This window comes from Pongo pygmaeus, chromosome 7 (assembly GCF_028885625.2).
Source record: "Pongo pygmaeus isolate AG05252 chromosome 7, NHGRI_mPonPyg2-v2.0_pri, whole genome shotgun sequence".
Classification (NCBI taxonomy): domain Eukaryota; kingdom Metazoa; phylum Chordata; class Mammalia; order Primates; family Hominidae; genus Pongo; species Pongo pygmaeus.
In genome coordinates, this window is record NC_072380.2 from 147274906 (window position 1) to 147289066 (window position 14161).

The window sequence follows — 14161 nt, forward strand, 5'->3', positions numbered from 1 at the left end:
GCAGTAACAGTTGCAGCAAAAGCTGGTTAAAAACAATCCATAGAAACAGGACATGAAGCTAGACAACCAATTAGACCAGAAATTCTCAGAAGGGAGTATGCCTTAACCCTAAAGAGGCCTAGAAGAGCCGTGGCAAGATGAGGGCGTTTATAGCCCTATCATCCATATGGACAGGCGTCCCCCATGCATCCGTTTACAGGCTCTCCACAAGGTTCGCATTCCATTCCCAGAGCTATGAATATCTGCTTTTCTGGGATAGGAATCTTGGTGATGTGAAACCTCCCTGACTGCATGTCCATTCATAGGCTCTCTGCAGGGGGAAGCACATCACGTGCTGTTGGCTCATTCTGGCAGTCCAACCTGGCATTGTCTTTACACAATCCTGCATGCAATTTTGTATTTACAATAATCAGGAGCATTTCACCTTTTATTCCGTAGCAATAGTTTCAAGGGGTCTCCCCACACCAAGGGAAGAATTGGGGAGAGGGGAAACAGGCCCTAGAAGTATGCCAATGTATAAAACCCCAAGTCAAAGGTCAAACAGGGCACTCCATCTCTCAAGCGGCCCGCTTGGCCCTCTTCCAACTGCAGTGCAGTTTACCTACTTTCTTTCCCACTCTACAGCTTTTTAATAAATTTTCACTATTGCTCTAAAACTTGCCTGAGTCTCTCCTTCTGCCTTATGCCCCTCAGTCAAACTCTTTCTTCCGAGGAGGCAACAATTGAGGTTACTGCAGACTCTAACAGACTCACTGTCGGTAACACTGCCTCTTCCCTGTGATTTTAATCTGTGTATTATTTAATATGTTATTTAATGTCTATGAATTTCTCTTTCCTTATTTATACAATGGAGATAAAAATACCTGCCCTTCATGGCCACTGTGAAGATTAAATGACATCAGGTAGGTAAAGCATTGAGCTCAATGTCAGTAACATGGCAGTGCTCAATAAATGGAATTTATCAAGCTTGAATGATCAAATGAATCAAAATGAAGAATTCTGTATTAGCTGTGATTCTTCACGAGAAATCAAGAAGCTTTCACCTATGATTTAGTCTCCAAAGCTCACATCAGAAAGAACATAAGCCCTAACGCAGTCAGAGATGCTGAGTGAGGACCCTTCAGGGCAACCCTATAGTTATGTGCTTTGTGAAGTACCTCACCCACAATTTCTTTTCATCAAATTGAAAATATTGCAGTATTTGGGCACGATCCCCATCTTTGAATTTATGTAACTCTCAAGATGTGCACTTTATGGCTATTACGTGATTGAGGTTTGATACAATTTGAATGGTGTCAGGGTTAAATTTCTACACCTGCGTGCAGCAAGGAAGGTCGCTCCTAAGTAACTAGTTCACCATCCAGATCTTTGAGGAATCAGGAGCCAGGACAAGATGTCCTGGAAGCTGTGTCAGTGCATCAGAGGAAGAGCTTGGACATCCTAAGAGCATACGGTAGGGAGTGAAGAATCTCAGAGCAGATGATCTATGACTTGATGCAAGTGAACCTTGCCCTTGGGAAATCACACCTGGCTTTTCGTCTATTTATTGTGTCATGTGCTCCCCTGGTTTTCATTAATCTCTACCTCAAAAACCTACCCCGATTCAATGGTGCTCAGGCCCAGGAAGAGAAGAGGTGGAGATTAAGGATGGGCCTGGAGACTTAAAGGGGAAGCACAGCCACACTTACCCAAGGAAGCAATCTCTTTTAAGCACCAAGCCTTGGCTAGCAGTGGGATTTCTTCTGGGTTTTTTGTTTTTCTTTTTATTTTAACTGTGTTGTTTAATATAAAAGGGAGCACAATTCTGTAAAGAGGAATTTTGGGTTGGGCACAGTGGCTCACGCCTGTAATCCCAGCACTTTGGGAGGCTGAGGTGGGTGGATTGCCTGAGCTCAGGAGTTCAAGACCACCGTGGGCAACACGGTGAAATAAAATACAAAAAAAGAAATACAAAAAATTAGCCAGGCGTGGTGGCAGGAGCCTGGAGTCCCAGCTACTTGGGAGGCTGAGGCATGAGAATTGCTTGAATCCAGGAGGTGGAAGTTGCGGATTGCACCACTGCACTCCAGCCTGGGCGAAAGAGCAAGACTGTCTCAAAAAAAAGGGGGAATTTTGAACTTGATGAGCTAACAAAGAGGGAAAAACTTTCTCCCAAGTAAAAAGATAATATTTGGGCCATAACAGTAAACAAAAGTGCTTCCTCTGTGTCAGGCTGTCTTCTAAGATCTTTACACACATTAAACATGTTAATTTTTACAACAACCTAATGAAAACGAGTGTTCTTATCCCTTTTTACATATGAAGAAACACCGACACAGAGGGTAAACAGCGAGCATGTGACAGTCAGAATTTGAACCCAGGCAGCCATCCGGGACCCATACTCCTAACAGCTGCATGATATCATCTCTTAGAAAAGCACAGAAACAGATCTCAGTAGCAGGAAGAAATTCAATAGGAATCCCACATGCTGTAGCTCTCCACTCTTCCCACACCCTCATGCTACCCTCTCTCAACAGCACAAGCTGGGAAGTGGGTCAGAGCTCCATGGGGGCTCAGTGGTTGTGTTTCAGGCTGAAATGGAGCAGAACAGGATGAAAGCCATCTCTAGAGCTGTCAGTGCTGAGCTCAGCAGGTCAGGGCCAGGTGGGGCCACGCATGGAGGGCAATAAGTCCAAATTGAAGTGCTTTACCCCACTCCCCGCCGCTGCAAGGCTTCCTCAGCACCTCTATTCACTGTGCACCAGCTGGAGACCCCCGGGAACCAACATGAGCAGCTGTAGAAACGGTTGGCCTTCATTTATGAGGGGATTTTGCTTTTTTAATTAAGAGTGAGCACTTATGTTTGTTTTCAGTAGCCATCCTCTAGACAGTAAGATGTTTATTTCTCCAGTCCCCAGAAGAGGAACAAAACAGGAACCCAGTTACAGAAGGCAGAGGCAGAAGATGCAAGCCCAGGCTGTGCACAAAACCCTGTGAGCTTAGGGCTCCTCCTGCCAGAAACATGTTCCAGCAGCAGGGGCCACTCTGACCTGCTCCCGTTCCCTGTAGAACCCCACCACTCTGCCTTGGTCCAGTCTCTGTCCTCGGGCCAGGACACCTCCTATCCTCACCTCTCTCATTCAAACCATCTCTGACATACAATGCCCAGCTCACATGCTATGTCCCCACCATCTCCAGCTGGAAGTGGCATCTCCCACTCGGCTCCCACAGCATTAGGTCTCTTGGATCATGGCATGCCCACATCATACTTTTACTCCAAACTCACTTGGGTTCATGTGCTTCCCAGAGCTCATTCATGGGAGGCATCCTTCCTTCCTCCCTCTGCAGCAGGCAGGGTGGGTGTTAGTCTCTGCATTGACAGAGTCAGGAAATTAAAGACCAGAGCAGCAGACTTGCTCAAAGAAATGTGGGTCTTAATAAATACTGTCCTGTCTCCAGAATGAGTCTTTTAAGTCCACAGGCCAACATCTGCCACTAACCTTGGTTCTTCCTAGAGAGCTTCTCTGAACACTTTATCCCCAATCCACTCTCCAACCTACAGTCCAGGGGTTTTTTGTGCTGTTTGTGAACTTCATCCCTAAAACTCATAATGTGGCTCACAGGTCCTGTGAGATATGCTTCCTGTCTAAAACTGCCAGCTCGCCTCTCGGCCCTCTTCTCTCCTTGCCACTTGCCAGCCTGCTAGCTTGCTCATGTTTCTCTAACATAGAAAACTCCACTCCCTTCCAACTCACAACCTCAATGCCTGTGGGGCCTTTGCCCAAATTTTATCTTGCTCCCCACCCACTTCCAGCACCACTCTTCTCCCAGCAGCCTCCTACCAGTCCTTCTCATCTCAGCATAAAAAACACTTCCTCCCAGAGGAGCTCCTGGCCCTAACTAAACAGGTGAAGGCAACCCACTTCATAATCTCAGAGATCCTTTATGTTCTTGATAGCATGAAGGATACTTTGTGGTTATATATTTAATTTGCTTTAATTTATTTTATGTTTGTTTCCCTCACTATATTGGCTACATCATGTAAATTTGCTTCTTGTGTCTGATATTGTGCCTGCCAGGTATCTATGTATCTACATACACACACACACACACATTGAATAAATCAATGAAAAACAAGATAAATTTTTTAAATAGCCACTGGAAGGGTACTGGATTTTCCCTTTGAAAATCCCTCTTACTTTTAGAATTCAGTAAGAATATTTTTTTACACAAGAGGGGAGACTCGGGTTCTGTTCATTTAGAAAAAGTCCACTGAAAAAAATTAGCTCTCTTATCTTGGCTGTCTAGCAGGGTGTCCAGAGGTTCTCCGGGTTTAATTGTGCCATCTGTGGTGTATGCATCTTGGTTCATGTCTCGGGAAGCAAGAGACAAAGATATTGAAAGGTGCTTGTTCCATTTAAGGGAGAAACACACTGGTCACAGCTAGCCAGAACGGCGGGCTTTGGAGCGAGCCCAGAGCAAATGAGCTTCTAAATGGCCCCAGCTGCAGAGGAGGAGTCCAGACAGGTCCTCTCAAAAGTCAAAGCCCCAACACATGAAACTGTTCTTTCAGCCACTTTCTCCACTCGTCCACAGCAGCAAAAGAGAAAAAAGACTTCCAAGCTTTGTTTTGATGCACTCAGTTGAAAACAAATATTGAGCCCACTTGTCTTCACTCTCAGATTTAAGAGAAGAAATCATGACCAAACAATGGGCTTGTTTATCACCTTTGGCCACCTCCCCTCCTACCCTAGTGGTCACCCAAAGAAGCTGTCATTGAATGTATATTCTGGCCCTTAAAAACTGAACTACAATGAGATATATGAAAAACATGGACCGAATTGGCTGTGCTACTAACTAATTAGCAAGTCAGCCTCGTTAATTGGCCTTGGAAGGATTCTGTAGCTTTCCTGAAAGTTGGCTTCTTTATTTACAAAATGAGGATTTAAAGATTTTATGTGAATTTTCTTTCCCATAGGATTATATCAGGAAAGGCCCAAGTGCACCCAGAAGTGGTACAGGGTCATGGTCTAGAGGCAAAGAGACGTGGATTGAATCTTGGTTCTGCCACTGTTTAGCTGTGTGACCTTGGACAAGTCATTTAACCTCTCTGGACCTCAGTATCCTCATCTGTACATAGGAATACAAAAAGCACCTACTGATTACTGCAAGGGCTATTGTGAGACTAAATTTTAAAATGCACATAAAGTGTTGAGTGCATGACTGGCACATGGCTGGAGCCCAAGAAATTGCAGTAGCAGTACCTGTATAAACATCCCTAAGATAATGTGAACTATAACTCACTATAATATGTAAATATAGTCAACCATCATTGATTATCTGCCAACTCAAACCTCTATCACCTGCTGACCTTTCCTTTTCCTCTACTCCCACAGAACATCCTCTCCATACTGCATATTTGGAACTTAACTGTATTCTCCCATATGTTTACTCTATGGTTTGGTTACAGTTAGAAACAAATGTGGCTCACTCAGGTCAAACCTCCTGTGCTGGGGTAGAAGGTGGGTGAGATACACAAGGTGGAGTCACCTAATCCAGGGCCTGGTTCCCCTCTGCAGGTATAGGAACTTTATTTAGAGGAGTTCACGCCCAGGACTCAGCAGTCTCTCAGGGACTGGCTCACACCAACATGCTCCCTCCCTTCCCCACCACACATAAAGGCAAAAGCACAATTACAAATAAGCCTGAATTCTAGCACATCCTTTACAGTTGTAGAGCTTTCCCTCCAATGGCTGGAAAATTTAGAGAGTGATGGTGCCTGGCATGAAATAAGTGATCAAGAAATATTTATCGGCCAGGCACAGTGGCTCACACCTGTAATCCTATCACTTTGGGAGGCTGAGGCAGGCAAATCACCTGAGGTCAGGAGTTCGAGACCAGCCTGGCCAACATGGTGAAACCTCATCTCTACTAAAAATAAAAAATAAAAAAAATCAGCTGGGCATGGTGGCACATGCCTGTAATCCTAGCTACTTGGGAGGCTGAGGCAGGACAACCACTTAAACCCAGGAGGTGGAGCTTGCGGTGAACCAAGATCGCACCACTGCACTCCAGCCTGGGTGACAGAGTGAGACTCCATCTCAAAAAGAAAAAAAGAAATATTTATCAAATAATATGATATTATTAATGAGAGGATTGTTGGGTGGAGTGTCAGTTATCTATTGCCACAACAATGCTGCAGAGCAATCCACCTCGGTGACAAACCCTAGCATTTATTGCATACGTAGGCCAAGTCAGCTTCAAGTAGGTTAGGTGGCTGTGCTGTCCTGACTGAGAAGTGATGTGCTTTGCCAATGGGCATCTTCAGTAGAAGAGCTGAAAAACAGGAGCCAGGTTCTCTGGCACCCAGCCCCGTACCTTCCTAATGACCCAGGTTCTCCCAGGGCCCTCTTAGGACTGAGTAGTCCCTCTCAGGGCTAAGATTCTGTGTTAGGACAGATGGGGCTTTTGGAGGCCCATAATATGTGCACATAAACGTAAGCTTCCCCATTGTATGCAGGGCCAGTCACAAATTCCAACCAGCTGGGCCAGGACTGAAACAAGCTCTAGCACAATTGCTGAGTTCTAGGAGGCAGAATTCGGGCCAATGTTATTAATGGGCTAGATTTAATGATGGGCCAGGGAGTGGGAAGGATTCCACTGGGGAGAGAAATGTTTGCCTCCAGGAGGCAAATCATTAATCTCAGCCACTGCAAGGGAAGCCGTTTGCTTGGCACATGCATGCATTACCCGCCCAAGGGAGAGTTTCCTCTTCCAACTCACAGATAAGAAATGTTCAGGTGGTGAGTGACTTATTAAGTACCTCTGAAAGCCTGGATCCAAGGCTCAGAATGGTCTCCCTGGGCTCAAGACTGCAGTTACACACACAAACCACTGTGACTGAATTAATTTTAAAAGATCTGTAGAATTCAGTCAAAGAGCCATTTATCTCCTCTTTCTAGCTCCAGATAATTGGTTGAGTAGAATTTTTCAATCTTTACTAGTTAGTTCACGTAGAACCTAAGAAGGAGTGAAGCAAAAGTCAGCCTGTCTTCAAGGTCATTCCAAGCTCCAAGGGCATCTTTCTATATGATATGATTTAAAGATGTAAAATCATCACTATTTCTCATGATTCATTCATTCATTCATTCATTCATTCATTCAGTAGACATGTATTAGAGCCATAGATGCCAGCCATTGAACTAGACACCAGGGTTGAAGAACGAACAAGCCATAGTCTCTAACCCAAAGAGCTTTATTTTTCCCTAATGGGGAAAAGAGAAACATAATAAATTATAAAAACTATTTGGAAAAACATTATAATGGGTATATGTGCTATATGACATGAGATTAACAAATAAGCACTAAGGAAGGGGTGGCATTGGAGTTAAGTCTTGAAGGATGAGGAAGGAATTCTAAGCAGAGAACATGCATGCTGGTGCTTTGTGTATCAGCTCATTCAAACTCCTTCCTATCATCCTTCTAGGGGAGACTGGAAAGCTAGAGTCCACATTGTGCAGACTCCCTTGCAGCTAAGATCTGCACACAAACTAGATTTTACCAATTAGATATATATGCGTTGAAAGGCATAAATAAGCTAAACTACTCTATCTTCTCTCTTTTTGAGTTGCGTTTCTGCTAGTAAGGAAGGTCTTAGGAATATGAAGTTTTTCTACAGTAACATTTCAAGGTCTATGTTCCAGCATTTGGTCTATGCCCCAACAGGTATTTGAAATGAGAGCCGAGATCCTTGATGCCAGAAACCGCCCTGGGCAGCCTCAGAAATAGAAGCTCCCCTGTGAATCAATTCTATGCTGATCTGAGAGTGATTCCTTTCCATGATTTTGTTAGCACTGAATTCCTATACTAAATGCCTGTCTGCTTAAAATACGTATTTGCTGTATTCAACTTTTACTTGTTTGAAACTTGGAAGTAAACAGACTTAAAGATGGGGACTTGAGATTTGTTATCTGAGCTTAGTGGGTTTGAAGGCAAGGACAAGGACATTACCATTTAAACATAGGTTACATGGTATGCAATGACAAAAATGACTTAAAGGATCACCTCTGAACCTCCAGATATAATGGTCCAACTGGTATCAGACTTGTCTTCCTGCCATATATAATTATAAAACTAAAAAAAGGAAATAAGACAACTCTTCTTAGGCATGTGACAATAGGCTACAGAAGATTGAAATTCCAAGAGAAGAGAAATTCACAGGTGAGCCTCATGACTGCCCAGCTCTCTGCAAGGGACAACTTCCCAGCTCTGCCCTGGAGTCCAGGCATAGCATACTAACCTCACTGATATAGTTTGGCTGTGTCCCCACCAAAATCTCATCTTGAATTGTAGTTCCCACAATTCCCACATGTTGTGTGAGGGACCCAGTGAGAGGTAATGGAATCATAGGGTTGGGTCTTTCCCAGGTCATTCTAGTGATAGTAAATAAGTCTCATGAGATCTGATAGTTTTATAAAGACGAATTCCCCTGCATAAACTCTCTCTTGCCTGCCGCCATGTAAGATGTGACTTTCTTTCTCCTTTGCCTTCTGCCATGATTGGAAGGCCTCCCCATCCATGTGAAACTATAAGTCCATTAAACCTGTCATTCTTTATAAATTACCCAGTCTCAAGTATGGCTTTATAAGCAGTTTGAGAACAGACTAATACACTCACTGTGATGAATGTGCACTGGGGCTGGAATCTGGGAATCAGGTATTGGAGGACACAAAGCTGTACAGATTGTGAAAGGAGAAGTCACTTGTGAGTCACTGACTCAGAGGTGGGCTGCACAAGCTAAAGGTGAGACTACCAGAGGCTTACCCTAGTCAGTAGAACAGAGACACTACAGGCTGGACAGTGCCCAGGAAGTTGAAATTATGGTCCAGCAAGAGAAAAGCCAAGACCTCATTAACACATTGCTAACAGCCTGGTCACCAAAAAGAGGAAACAGAAGGGTCCAGATTTAGGTTTAAAGACCACAGGCTACATAGAGTAAGACCTACACTAGACACACACTAACAGATGCTAAAATTATGATAAGATCTACAACAGAGACAGAGTTTAGAGATTGGATCCACCAAATTATAGGGCTTGAGAAACACCATAGATTTTCCAGATCAATCTTTACAAAGCACAAAACCAATATAAATCTAAGGTGATCAACTATTAATTGAACCACTTCCAAAAAAACCTCAATCTACATTATCTATTTTGTTCAGTAAAAGTTCAAAAGTATTAGACATGCAAGGAAATAGAAAATATAAAAATATAACATTTAGTGAAGAAAAAAATCAATAGAAAACCAAACCTGAACTAGCACAGATGTAGTATTTCACAGATTAAAATTTTGAAGCAGCTAATATAAACATGTTCACTTAAAGGAAAATGTGATCTAAATGAGTGAACAGATAGGGCCTCTTAGCAAAGAAATGGAAGCTATATTACAAGACCAAATGGAAACTTTGGAATTAGAAACTGAGATAAAGTAATTGAATGGGCTTAATAACAGATTGAAAATACAAAAGAATGAGTCAACAAATTTGAAAGTGAATCAACAGAAATTCTCCAAGCTGAGGAGCAGAGAAAAAAAGATTGGGGTGGGGGTTGAACAGAGACAGATGGGACAGTATCAGAGACCTCCTCAGGGACTGGTGGAACAATAGCACATGTGTACTAAGATCCCAGAAAGAGAAGAAAATGAGAAATGGTTCAATAGGTAAAAAGCAGAAATTCTCAGAACACTTAATAAGCTATGCATTAAGAATCTACAAAATATTCAAAAGAGCAGCATAAGCACAGTCTGCCAAATATATTTGACCCTAGAACCTTTGTACCATGGAGCAGATTACAGAACCATGTTCTGCAGAATGCAATTTGGGAAATATCACCCTACAGGTTGAAAATGCAGCTCAGGTACTTTTTGGAGATGTCAGTGATTCCGGGCTCTCAGAGGGTGATACTATTCAAAGAGCGGGTGATGGACATTATAAGAATACTATAGGAGGTCGAAGAGGACACAGAAAGAGAGGTAGACGGGGCTAAAGATAAATGTCCTCCACACATCCTAGTCCCGGGCCCTGAGCCAGGCCCAACTCAATCTCTGCTTAACATCTCCAGGTCCTCAAGCACCACTCAGTGTACACAGCCCCAGGAGCTCCAAGGGAAATCTGGGTCCAGGACTCAGAAAACTAATTTTTACCAAAGGAGATAGGAACCTTGAAGAAGTGCCAAAATCCAGGTGGAGAGGATTGCCTCGTGTTTTCATTTCATTTTCTGAAAGTGACAAAATTGGAGGAAAAGCCTTTTAATATGACAGAAATAGCATGAAACCACAAATCTCAGGAACCTGGATCACAGCTGAGTCTGACCAACACTTTCCATGTAACAAATGAAAGAATCTACGGGATATTAAACAGAACACACCACAAAATATAAGACGAAACCTCAAGTAGTATCTAAGAGACAATGTCATGTGGTCGCCTGCATAATAAAACCTGCAAATACATAACCTTCTTAATTACAGAGCACTTGGGAATTTGCTGTTACCTTTGAACTTTATGACAACCCACAGAAATGTGGCATTGTTTTCATGTTACAGATGAAGAAATCAAGACTCAGGGAAGAACTCTGAATTTCTGGAGACCACATAATTAGTTCACAACAGAACTGAGACTCAAATGTAGCTCATTTTTCTTAATAACCCACAGCCAAAAACAAAACAAACAGCCAAAGCTAATATATTGCAAAATTATAAAAATTATGCTTTTTCACACTTCTTTTGCCATGTTCTTCTTCCCACTCCAGTTCCCTTACACAACTGCTTGCTTCATACTCCCTTCCCAGAAATGCCCTCAGTCCGGGAACTCTTTCTGTGGCACCAATGCTTATTGTATATAGTGCCTGCCTATAGGAGAGAGAGAGTGACATCAGCAAGACGGCTGACCAGAGACACCTGGCACTCATTTCTCCCACAAGAAAGGACGAAGGCAATGAATAAACAGCTAAGATGTAGGAAGAATGTCAAAGGGAAAGCACTGGTATGCAGCAGGGGAGTGGAGAGGCACCTGTGATAATTGGAAGTTCAGGAAGGCAGGGTGGGTGTGCCAAGCCTCTGCAGTACCATCTCTCCCACCCAGGTTGGATCTTCCTGAAGTCAGGAGGGACTCTCCCTCATGGGAAAAATGTGAGCAGAAGAACAACTCCAGCAGCCCCAATTGCCACCACGTACCTACAGTCCTTACTACAGGAGGATTCTACTGTCCTCACAAGCCCTGTGGCCAGTTTGTAGAGCTACCAGGAATTCATGCACTGGCATTGCCCAGATTATGAGCACATTAGGTGAATTTCCCACCTGCCACTCACTTCTGCATGAGCCAAGCTGCTGCAGCACAGTGCCATCTTAAGATTGAAGCCACCTCAGGAGTGTGGCCTCCTCTGGGGCCAGTAGCCATTACACCATTTCAGCACTGGGGCTCCACCTTCACACCACCAAGCCCACACAGGCAGCTGAATACCACAACCCCAGCTGCATGGAGCCTGTGCCTAGGATCAGCTGTAACTCTGGTCCTGCAGATCAGGAAAACCAACCACTGCCACCTGCACGTCTATTAATAGCTGGAGGAACAGTCTGCCAGTCCTGCCCAGGGAGAATCTGCCCTTGAGCCAGCCAAACCATGGCCTGCTCTTCCCTGAGCGTGACAGGTCCCCCAGACACAGAGTAGTTGACCTGCCCCCAACCAGTGGAGCAGTTATGAGCCCATGCCCAGGACCTAAGTAAAAACCCCCAGCATCCCCCAACAGCACATTCCCAGCCCAGCCCAAAGGTCGTGTACTCACAGTCAGGGAAGGACCTGGAGAAGAAGGCAATAGGGAGAGATGTGTTTAAGGATACAAAATTACAGCTAGATAGCAGGAATAAATTCTAGTATTCTATACCAGTGTAGAATGGAACAATAATACATAGTTAACAATAATATACAGTTTCAAATAATAGCTAAAAGGAGAATATTGAATATTTCCTACATGAAGAAACGTTTCAGATGATGAATATTCTAATTACCCTGATGTGGTCACTATATAGTATAAGTATTGAAACATCACTATGTAACCCATACATAAGTACAATTATTATATGTCAATTTAAGAAGTTAAAACAAATTTTAAAAATGGGCAAATAACTTCTGCATGCCTATTGGGATAATAACGCATGCATACCTCATTTTACTGCACTTCACTTTGTTGTGCTTCCCAGATGCTACGAGTTTTCCAAATTAAAGGTTTGTAGTAAACCTGCATTGAGCAAATCTATTTGCACCATTTTTTCCAACTGCATGCGCTTACTTTGTGTCTCTGTGTCACATTTTGGTAATTCTTGGTATATTTCAAACATTTTGTTATTTTATTATGGGGAATCTGTAATCAGTGATCTTTAATGTTACTACTGCAATTTAGGAGGGAGGAGCATCACAAACCACACCCATATAAGATGGCAAACTTAATCAATAAATGTTGTGTGTTCTGACCACTCCAATAATCAGCCCTTCCTCCACCTACTTCCCTATCCTCAGGCCTCCCTATTCCCTGAGATACAACAATATTGAAATTGGGCCAATTAATAACACTACAATGGTAAGTATTCAAATGAAAGGAAGAGTCACGTGTCTCTCACTTTGAATCAAAGCCTATATATAATTGAGCTTAGTAAGGAAGGCATGTCAAAAGGTGAGACAGGCCAAAAGCTAGGCCTCTTGTATAAAATAGTTAGCCAAGTTGTAAGTGCAGAAAAAAAGTTCCTGAAGGAAACTAAAAGTGCTATTCTAGTAAACATATAAATAAGAAAGTCAAACAACCATATTGCTGATATTGAGAAAGCTGTAGTGGTCTGGACAGAAAATTGAACCAGCCACAACCTTCCCTTTGGCCAAAGCCTAATCCAGAGAAAGGTCCTAACTCTCTTTAATTCTATGAAACATAAGAGACATTAAAAAAAAAAAAGAAAGAAAGAAAAAGCTGTGAAAGAAAAAAATTGAAGCTAGCAGAGGTTGGCTCATGAGGTTTTAAGGAAAGAAGCTATCCCTGTAACATAAAAGTGCAAGGTGAAGCAAAAAGTGCTGATGAAGAAGCTGCAGCAAGTTATCCAAAAGACCTAGTTAAGATCACTGATGAAGGTGGCTATACTAAACAACAGATTTTTCAATAAAGACAAAACAGTATTTTATTGGAAGTAGACATCATCAAGAACTTTCATAGATAGAGAGAAGTCAATGCCTGGCTCCAAAGCTTCAAAGAGCAGCCTGACTCTCTTAATTTTTTTAATTTTTATTTTATTTTTATAGAGATGAAGGCTTGCTAAATTGCCAGGCTGGTCTCAAACTCTTTGCCTCAGATCTCCCTACCTTGGCCTCCCAAATTGCTGGGATTACAGGCATGAGCCACCACACCTGGCTTCTGGCTGTCTTGTTAGGGGCTAACGCAGCTAGTGACTTTAAATTGAAGCCAATGCTTATTTACCATTCAAAAAAAATCCTAGGGCCCTTAAGAATTATGCTAAATCTGTTCTACCTAGCTCTGTAAATGGAACAACAAAGCCTGGATAACAGCACATCTGTTTATAGCATGGTTTACTGAATATTTTAAACCCACTGCTGAGACCTAGTGCTCAGAAAATAACATTCCTTTCAGAATATTGCTGATTATTGACAATGCTCCTGGTCATCCAAGAGCTCTGATGGAGATATACAAGAAGATTAATGTTGCTTTCATGCCTGCTAACATCATACCTATTCTACAGCTTATGGATCAAGAAGTAATTTTGACTTTCAAGCCTCATTATTTAAAAAATGCATTTTTTAAGGCTATACGGCTGCCATAGATAATGATTTCTCAGATGAATCTGGACAAAGTTAATTGAAAACCTTCTGCAAATGATTCACCATTCTAGATGCTATTCAGAATATGTGTTATTCGTGAGAGAAGGTTAAAATAGCAACATTAACAGGTGTTTGAAAGAAGTTGATTCCAACCCTCATGGATAAGTTTGAGGGGTTCAATACTTCTTTGGAAGAAGTAACTGCAAATGTGGCGGAAATACCAAGAGAACTAGAATTAGAAGATATGACTGAATTGCTGCAATCTCTTAGAACTTGAGGGATGAGGAGTTGCTTCTAATGGATGAGCAAAG